We start from the raw sequence: 9,891 nt of genomic DNA on the forward strand, positions 1-9,891 counted from the left end.
TGTGTGTGTGTAGTGCAATGGTGATCACCTGTAATGTGACATGAACTCAAGGTCCCGGTTGAGGCCCTCCCTATGGGTAACGAACTTAGCTATCAGCCTCTGCTCGGCCACTTCCCTCTGCTGCCTGTCCCGAAGTCCACCTTGGAGGATGGTCACCCGAAGGTCCGAGGCTGAATGTCCTGGACCACTGAAGTGTTCCCCAACTAAATTAAAAAAAAAAAGGGTTTTGTGATTTACACATGAAAGAAATGAAACTATCACTGTATTCTAACAGATGAAAGGCTTAACAGACAATCAATTCTTCAATGTATAATTTTAGTTATATCACACTGCAAATGTTTGCTATAAATTCTGTGTTACGATCGAGCCCTCCACAATCACCTGATGAAGGAGCGTCGCTCCGAAAGCTAGTTTGCTTCCAATTAAACCTGTTGGACTATAACCTGGTATTGTGTGATTTTTAAACTTTGTACACCCCAATCCAACACCGGCATCTCCGAATCATGACCTTTAATAGAGTTTTGACAAAAGGACATCTTCCCATAAAGGTAACAATTTGCAAAATCTTTGGAGAAACAAACAAATAATCTTAAAGTAATTCCAGTATTTTATGTTTTTAATTCTAGTAAATATATAGTTCTATTCAATCTCTCTTAGTAAGTCAATCCCCTTCTCTTAGGGATCAGACCAGTGAAACTTTGGATTTTCTTAAAGGAAGTTTGAGCGGCATGGTGACTCAGTGGTTACCACAGATGTCTCACAGCACTAGGGACCCAGGTTTGATTCCACACGCCGGCTGTGTGGAATTTGAATATCCTTCCAGTGTCTGCATGAATTTCCTCCAAGTGCTCCGGTTTCCTCCTACAGTCCAAAGATATGCAAGTTAATTAGATGATTGGCAATACTAAGTTGCACATAGGTGTCCAAGAATGTGCAGGCTTGGTGGATTAGCCATGGGAAATTCGGGGCTCCGTGGATACGGTGGGTCAGGTCCGCGGGGGATGCTCTTTGCAGGGTCGGTGTCGACTTGATAGGCCAAATGGCCTAGGATCTGAAATCTGCATACAGGCTGGAGGTAACCAGCTGTTAGCAGGAACAACCACTTAACATATTGTGGTGAAACGGTTAAAAATTATGTCCCAATACATGTGTGAATCTAACCGGAATGGAGGTGTTGCTTAGTCCCGTGTGAATCTTATTACACACCTCCCCGTGTGAATCTTCTTATCTGTATGTAACCAGAATGGAATGTGTTTTTTAGCCTTGCTCTGCTGTTCACATGAATGTTTATATCTGGAAAAGAGTATATCAGCTGGAAAAGTCTCCAGTTCGGTGAGTCTGCTCCGGGGTTACGTTTAACCGCCGAGCGTGGGTTGTTGGCAACCGCTCTACGAGAACTGACGGCTCCCAGTTCCGGTAACATGTAGAGTGAGTATAAGCCAGACCCGTTGGTTGTGGCGACGCTGCGGGGAATAAAATGCCCATATTCTAGCAGACTCGCCTCTTGGTCGTTTGTTCTGTGTCAGACTACTCTCCTACGAACTTGACCTTGAGAATTTTTTAAAACACATATGCTCCTACTAACTTAGGTGGCAATAAAATGGCTTCTCACTGCACATATGACAAAATAGCTTCTCGGCTGCAAAATTGACAATTCTGCTAAAAGCCACATAAAATGGTTTTCAACCCTGCTACAGCCGCATAATTGACTAACCACAGTCTGCCTCAAAGATTAGCAGACAACGCTTCCTTTACAGCATAGAAATAACAAGCCTAGAAAAGCCAATACTGGCCATCCTAACTGAACTTCAAGTGCAGGTGCAAGGATTCTGCACGTGAGATAACAGTGGCTTGAATGTTGGAAAACAAAGTTGATTCCCAGGAATATCATTGTGCTGAGTTGCTGTCAATAAAGCTATTTCGTTAATTGATTAGTAATTGTCTGAATGTACTATACAATTATGGCCTGAAAAATATACAATTGTCTTTGTTTTAAGCCACATCCGCAGCTCCTCTGAGGAACTTGGAAGTATTTAACCTCTGTGTTTCTGGACGAGCTGTGCCTGGCCGTATTAGAAATAAAGTGCAAAGTCTTAAAGGACCAAACCGATTGAGAGTGCTTATTGATCGATCATGGAACAGAGAGATCCCCACCCCCAGGGAGTCTAGACCTTCAGATACGGCGAGTCAGGTCTGGGTGAAATGCTCTTCGCAGGGTCGGTGTCGACTCGATAGGCCGAATGGCCTGCTTCCACACTGTATGTATTCTATGAGGTCAAAGATACTCCATCTGTGGTCTCACCAAAGCCCTTTTTAATAGAAGGATAATTTGAACTCGTTTCTTTACAGTAAAGGCCAACATACTACTTTCTATTGTTACCATTCCACCCGATACTACCACCTGAACCCCAATTAAGAATCACTCCGAAATTCACTCTATCATCTTACAAGCTGATGTGGTTGCAAACATTTCCTTTCAGTGAATACACACACAGACACAGTAATTTTCGCACTGAACTTTAAGGGGGAAAAAAAAAATCAGGTCGGGCTCTTTAGAGTTCTTTTGACTACTTTGAAAATGCTAAACAGCGCACTGGTTGGTATTTAATCTTTTTCAAACTGAACCTTTTTCTGGCCTCTAACAACTCTTTCTCTGCATCCAAAAAAAGGTCAACTTCATAAACATTTCAGCAACTGTCTCAACAGTGGCTTGTCTAGTCAGTTAGTTTAAGTCACATGACTTCTTGGAAATGCTATTTTGAAATCACTGTTCAAAATGACTAACTTTTTTTGAGAAAGTGAACTTCATTTATAATATGTTAGGGGCAAGAGGATAAAAGGGAAAAAGAGAAAGGCATATTAGGGACCCAAGTAGCAAACTGTAGGTGGGGCCAGAATATGTAAGAAGTTTTAAATTCGTACTTTACACCTGAATTCACGACTGAAAAGAAGAAAATAGGTATAGAAAACACAAAAAAAAAGGACTGCCATATACTTGAACAAATTATAACTGAGAAGGAGATAGCATTAGCAATTTCAGTGATCTTAAAGTTAGACAAGTCTCCAGGCCAAGATGAAATGCATCCCAGCTTGCTGCACGAGACAAGGGAGGAAATTGCAGGACACCTGACATCCATTTTCAAAACCTCCGTGGACACAGGAGAGGTGCAGAGGACTGACAGACAATTAATGTGGTATCATATTCAAGAAGAATGGTTACAATAAACCAAGGTACTATGGGTTGTAAGTCTAACATTAGTGCTAAGGAAACTCCTGGAAAAAATTCTGAGAGTTAGAATTAATGTCAACTTGAAGAGACAATGATTAATTAAGGATATTCAGCATGGCTTTATCAGGAGACCATTTTCAATAGGCTTTATTGAGTTTTCAGGAGTTGGCTAGATGTGTAGTTGGAGGTAATGGACCTCAAAAGGCTATTGACAAGATCTTGCCTTGGGAAACTGATCAACAAGAGCCCATGGAATCCAGGGCAGATGGCAAAACATATTTAAAAAAACATATTTAAATCAGCTTATGGCAGGAGTCAGGGATGATGGTCAAAAGTTGTTTTTGTAACTGGAAGCCTGGTATTCAGCGGTGTATCACAGGCTTTGGTGCTGGGTTTTTTGCTGTTTGTAATGTACTTAATTATCTAGAATTGAATGCAGGAGAACTGATCAAAAAATTTGCAGATCACACAAACATTGCTGGTGTGGTAAATAGTGAGGAGGAAAAATTTAGATGTCAGAATGATATAGGCAGACTAGTCAGATAGGTAAAACAATGCAAATGGAATTTAATCCTGAAAAGAAAGAGATGACTATTTTGGGAGGACTAACAAGGCAATGGGTAAATAATGAATGGAAGGATCTTAAGACAGTCATTGATGTGCTTGTCCACACATCTTTGAAGACAACTGGTGGATAAAGTGATTAAGGCAGCATAAAACTGTATACTTAGGGCCATAGCCAGAGTATTGTGTGCAGTTCTGATTGCCACACCATAGATTAGATTAGATTAGATTAGATTAGATTACTTACAGTGTGGAAACAGGCCCTTCGGCCCAACAAGTCCACACCGACCCGCAACCCACCCATTCCCCTACCTTTACCCCTTACCTAACACTACGGACAATTTAGCATGGCCAATTCACCTGGCCTGCACATCTTTGGACTGTGGGAGGAAACCGGAGCACCTGGAGGAAACCCATGCAGACACGGGGAGAATGTGCAAACTCCACACAGTCAGTCGCCTGAGGCGGGAATTGAACCCGGGTCTCTGGCGCTGTGAGGCAGCAGTGCTAACCACTGTGCCACCGTGCCGCTCACGGCTGTTTTCAATCTTTTGATTGATTAGATTCGATTCCCTACAGTGTGGAAATAGGCCCTTCGGCCCAAACAATCCACACTGACCCTCCGAAGAGTAACCCACCCAGACCCATTTCCCTCTGACTAATGCACCTAACACTATGGGCAATTTACGATGGCCAATTCACCTGGCCTACACATCTTTGGACTGTGGGAGGAAACCAGAGTACCCAGAGGAAACCCACGCAGAGAAAGTGCAAACTCCACATAGACAGTCACCCAAGACTGGAATCGAACCGAGGACCTTGGTGCTGTGAGACAGCAGTGCTAACCACTGAGCCACCATGCCATCCCAATCTGGTAATGTATAATGAGGCAGATTTACTAAATGATCTCAGAATAAAAGATCCATTAGAAAACAGTGACCATAAGGTAGTTGGAGAGAAAGAAACTTAAGTCAGAAGCAACTGTTCCAAACTGAAATGAGTATAATTATAAAGAAATAGAGGTTGAGCTATCTGGAGTAGGTTAGGGAAGCAGTTTAGAAGCAAAGACACAGTTTAGAAGTTGAATAGTTTCTAGCTCAAAGATATATCTAGTAGAAAAGCATTGTTTTAGGAATGGGATAAGTCAACCATGGTTAACCAGGAAAGTTAAGGCTGGCATCATATTGGTCCACATGGTTCACCATGGAGGATTTCCATATTCCAAAAGTAGTACAGTAAAATCCCAACATGTCATCTTCAAGGGTGTTTGGCTATTTACACTAAGCAAACATTTGACATCGCCAAGTAGACCCCTTTATAACATGATTTTTCTGCAATTTTTTTAAAATCCAAAATAAAAACACAGTAAAGCAGTAAGGGTGTGAATTGTTTTTAATTCAATTTATTCACATCTGGCTATTGTTTGAAATTTGTAAGCTGCACCTAAAAATGCCAGGAATTAGCAGTAGGAAAATCTTTCTGCTCAGCGTGCTATCTTTGGAGAAGTATAACACAATCCACCATAATATCTAAGGCCATTGTGCTGCATCTGGAGAAACAGCCAGGTGGCATTCTCTTCAGGATCACCACCCTCCTCAGGTTCCTTGGCTGAAGAACGTGTGGCATTTATGATTGCCTAATCTGTTAGTTCTGGTGTAGAGTATCCACCTTGGTGTCAGTTTCCATGGTTGCCTGTTCTGGAATTTCATGCTGGCCCCCTGCAGACAAGAGAAAGGAGCCTTGACATCCCAACGTTTGGACTTTCTCTGCCCCTCCTCATTTTCAGTGTCTTACACAGTTGTAGCCTGTTTGAAAACTGTGGCAGAAACAGTTGACAAGTGTATCTACCTTCACCATCTTCCACACCTACAACATGAACATGTCTAAACAAAACTTAAGTTGCACTCCTACTTCTTAACAGTGGCTGCCAAACTGAGAGATCAACTGTCATTAGTTCTTATTCATCCCTGACCCATTGCCTGGAGCTTGGCTGTGGTGATTAGATGACAAGCAAATCAGTTTGACACTTTTGAGCCAATGGTGTCAGGGTGCATGGTACATTTCTCCCAGGATCAGCCACACTTCAGGTTTTGCATAACGTTTCACAGGGAGATCTCAATGTCAGATGGTCTACGATTTTGCCCCACGATTTTGCACTCTTATGAAGTCTAACACTAGTCTGAATGGTCAGTATGATCTTCTGACAAGAAATCGCAAGTTAGGCCAATCCAGAGTAACCAGGTCAGAATGTCAGCTTATCACAGGCACTAATTTACTCTCTATTTACTGTTGGATTTACTAACAGTCGACGGCAATGTCTGACAATGGCAACATAACTAGATCTTACATCATCTGAGTTTGACAGATTGCAATTACATTGAACTGTTCAGCCTACTGAGCATGGGGAACCTGTTCACAGGACATCTCAAATGTTGATTCAAGGGCATTCTGAAGACCAACTACAGAGCTTGCAAACTGGATTCCAAACCATGGGGGGAAATATAACCTTGGACAGTTCAAGTGTCAACAAGGAATCAATATTTGAGGAGGACATAGTCAAGGATCTATGAACAAGTGAGTGCATCACAAAGCCAATGGCTCCACAAAACCAATGGTTCTACAAATCCCTTCAACACTGACTTCATATGGAATATTTTATAATCATTTATGCAAGTAGAAATTTGTTCTAATGTCATTCTTGAGACATCAATCTGGACTGATCTTTTATTTTTCGTATGCTGACCGCTCATCTGTCAAAGCAACAGGAGAAACCATCATTATCTGCTTTTTCGTATCATCCGCAAACTTGCTCACCCAACCTTCTAACCCCTCTTCCAGGTCATTTATAAAAATGACAAACAGCAATGGTCCCAAAACAGATCCTTGCGGAACACCGCTAGTGACGGCACTCCATGAAGAAACTTTGCCATCAACTACTACCCTCTGTCTTCTTCCATCCATAGGAAGAATGTGATTATGCTGGAGAAGGTACAGAGCAGATTCATCAGGATGTTGCCTGGGCTGGATTTTTTCTGCTCTCAGACAGACTAGATAGGTTGGGGTTGCTCTTCCTTAGATCAGAGAAGGCTGAGTAGAAATCTGATTGAAGTGTACAAAATTATGAAGATCATAGATAAGGTAGATCGGAAGAAATCTTTCCCACAAGTAGAGGGATTAATTAGCAGGGGCATTGATTTAAGGTGAAAGGCTATAGGTTTAGAGGGGATTTAAGGAAGAATTTTTTTTGTAATCCAGAGGGTGATGAGTTTCTGGAGGTCGCTGCCTGAAAGCGTGGTACAGGCAGGCATCCTCAAGACATAGAATAGAACAGAACCCCAACAGAAATCTCTACCCTCAAGACATTTTAGTAATATCTAGACGAATACCTGAAACACCACTGTATACAAGGCTGCAAGCAAGTGCTGGAAAAATAGGCCTAGAGTATATAGGTACCTAATGACCAGCATGGACACAATAGGTCCAGTGTGTGCAGGAGGGCTTCCTGATACAGTATATAGACAGATCTACAAGGGGCGAAGCCACTTTAGATTTAGAATTGGGTAATGAGCCTGGCCAGGTGTTAGATTTGGAGGTAGGTGAGCACTTTGGAGATAGCGATCACAATTCTGTCAGGTTTACTTTAGTGATGGAAAGGGATAGGTGTACTCCACCGAGCAAGAGTTACAGCTGGGGGAAAGGGAAATTACGATGCAATTAGGAAAGATTTAGGAAGTATAGAATGGGGAAGAAAACTGCAGGGGAAGAGCAGATTAAAAATGTGGAGCTTATTCAAGGAAAAGCTCCTGTGTGTCCTAGATAAGTATGTACTTGCCAGGCAGGGAGGAAGATACAGAACGCGTGAGCCGAGTTTTATTAAGGAAGTGGAATCCCTGGTCAAAAGAAGGCTTATGTTAGGACAAAATGTGAAAACTCAGTTAGGGCGCTTGAGAGGTACAAGGGAGTCAGGAAAGATCTAAAAAGAGAGCTCAGAAGAGCCAGGAGGAGACATGAGAAGTTGTTGGCGGATAGGATCAGGGTTCACCCTAAGGCTTTCCATAGGTATGTCAGGAATAAAAAAATGACGAGAGTGAAATTAGGGCCAATCAAGGATAATAGTGGGAAATTGTGTGTGGAGTCAGAGGAGATAGGGGAAGCACTAAATAAATATTTTTCGACAGTGTTCACTATAGAAAATGAAAATGTTGGCGAGGAAGATACAGAGATACTTGCATCTAGACTAGAAGAGATTGAGGATCACAAGGAAGAGGTATTAGAAATACTGCAGAGTGTGAAAATAGACAAGTCCCCTGGGCCGGATGGGATCTATCCTAGGATTCCCTGGGAAGCAAGGGAAGAGATTGCCAAGCCTTTGGCATTGCTCTTCAAATCATCATTGTCTACAGGAATAGTGCCTGAGGACTGGAGGGTAGCAAATGTGGTTCCCTTGTTCAAAAAGACAGACCAGTGAGTCTCACTTCAGTTGTTGGTAAAGTGTTGGAAAAGGTTATAAGAGATAGGATTTATAACCATCTAGAAAAGATTAATCTGATCAGGGACAGTCAGCACGGTTTTGTGAAGGGTAGGTCGTGCCTAACGCATCTTATTGACATTTTTGACAAAGTGACCAAACGGGCAGATGAAAGTAAACCGGTTGATGTGGTGTATATGGATTTCAGCAAGGTGTTTGAGAAGGTTCCCCTCAGTAGGCTATTATACAAAATGCGGAGGAATGGGATTGTGGAAGACATAGCAGTTTGGATCAGTAATTGGCTTGCTGAAAGAAAACAGAGGGTTGTAGTTGATGGAACATGTTCATCTTGGTGTCCAGTTACTAGCGGCGTACCGTAAGGGTCGGTGTTCAGTCCACTGCTGTTCATTATTTTTATAAAATGACCTGGATGAGGGCTTAGAAGGGTAGGTTAGTAAATTTACGGTCGACACTTAGGTCGGTGGAGTTGTGGATAGTGACGAAGGATGTAGTAGGTTGCAGAGAGACATAGCTAGGATGCAGGGCTGGACTAAGAGGTGGCAAATGGAGTTTAATGTGGACAAGTGTGAGGACTTGTGACTTTGGACGGATTAACCGGAATGCAAAGTACTGGTAAGATTCTTGAGAGTGCAGATGAGCAGAGAGATCTCGGTGTCCATGTACACAGATCCCTGAAAGTTGCCACCCAGATTGACAGGGTTGTTAAGAAGGCATACAGTGTTTTGGCCTTTAATAAAGGAGGGATTGAGTTCCGGAACCAGGAGGTTATGCTGCAGCTGTACAAAGCTCTGGTATGGCTACACTTGGAGTATTGTGTACAGTTCTGGTCAACACATTATTAGAAGGATGTGGAAGCTTTGGAAAGGGTGCAGAGGAGATTTACTAAGATGTTGCCTGGTATGGAAGGAATGTCTTACGAGGAAAGGCTGAGGGCCTTGAGGCTGTTCTCGTTAGAGAGAAGAAGGTTGAGAGGTGGCTTAATAAAGACATACAAGATAATCAGAGGGTTGGTGGGACAGGGAGAGCCTTTTTCCAAGTATGGGAACAGCAAACGAGGGAACACAACTTTAAAGTGAGGGGAGATAGGTATAAGACAGATGTCAGAGGTAGTTTCTTTACTCAGAGTAGTAAGAGTATGGAATGTTTCGCCTGCAACGGTAGTAGATTCGCCAAGTTTAAGTCATCATTGGACAGACATATGGACGTACATATGTCTGTCCAATGTGCGAGCAGCAGCGGAGGTAGGACGAATTCTGAAGACTGTGGATAAGGTAAGGCAGTTTTTATTAAAATTACTTACCGGTAGCGGGCAGCGGTGTTTTTCTCTTTCACAGAAGGAGCGGGAGCAGCGGAGGAAGTGACGGGGACCAGAGGGGTAGCCGGGAAGGTAAGCAGAGAGTATAAAGTACGATGCCAATGGCCATTTTAAATGCAAACAGCAGAGGAAGTGACGTGGACCGGAGGGGCAGCCGGGAAGAAAAGCAGTGACCATATATATATCAGCAAGGCGGCTAAATCAGAGACTCTACTACTGTAGTGTCTCCCACCCGCCCTCCTCCTCTAACCTAGTAAAGAAGTAGGAAGAGCAGGAGCGACAACCAAGGGACTG

General features: G+C 42.8%; 1 protein-coding gene across 1 annotated transcript in view; it reads right to left on the reverse strand.

Annotated features, from left to right (window-relative positions):
- zbtb21 (zinc finger and BTB domain containing 21) overlaps positions 1 to 73 on the reverse strand; it is a 39,502-nt gene extending 39,429 nt beyond the window's left edge. Inside the window, exon 1 of the mRNA XM_043701387.1 lies at positions 29 to 73. The gene's annotated coding sequence lies outside the window, so the exon portion shown is untranslated. The remainder of the gene's footprint in view (positions 1 to 28) is intronic.
- Between the last annotated feature and the right edge of the window lie 9,818 nt (positions 74 to 9,891).

Source organism: Chiloscyllium plagiosum, chromosome 12 (genome assembly GCF_004010195.1).
Source record: "Chiloscyllium plagiosum isolate BGI_BamShark_2017 chromosome 12, ASM401019v2, whole genome shotgun sequence".
Lineage (NCBI taxonomy): Eukaryota > Metazoa > Chordata > Chondrichthyes > Orectolobiformes > Hemiscylliidae > Chiloscyllium > Chiloscyllium plagiosum.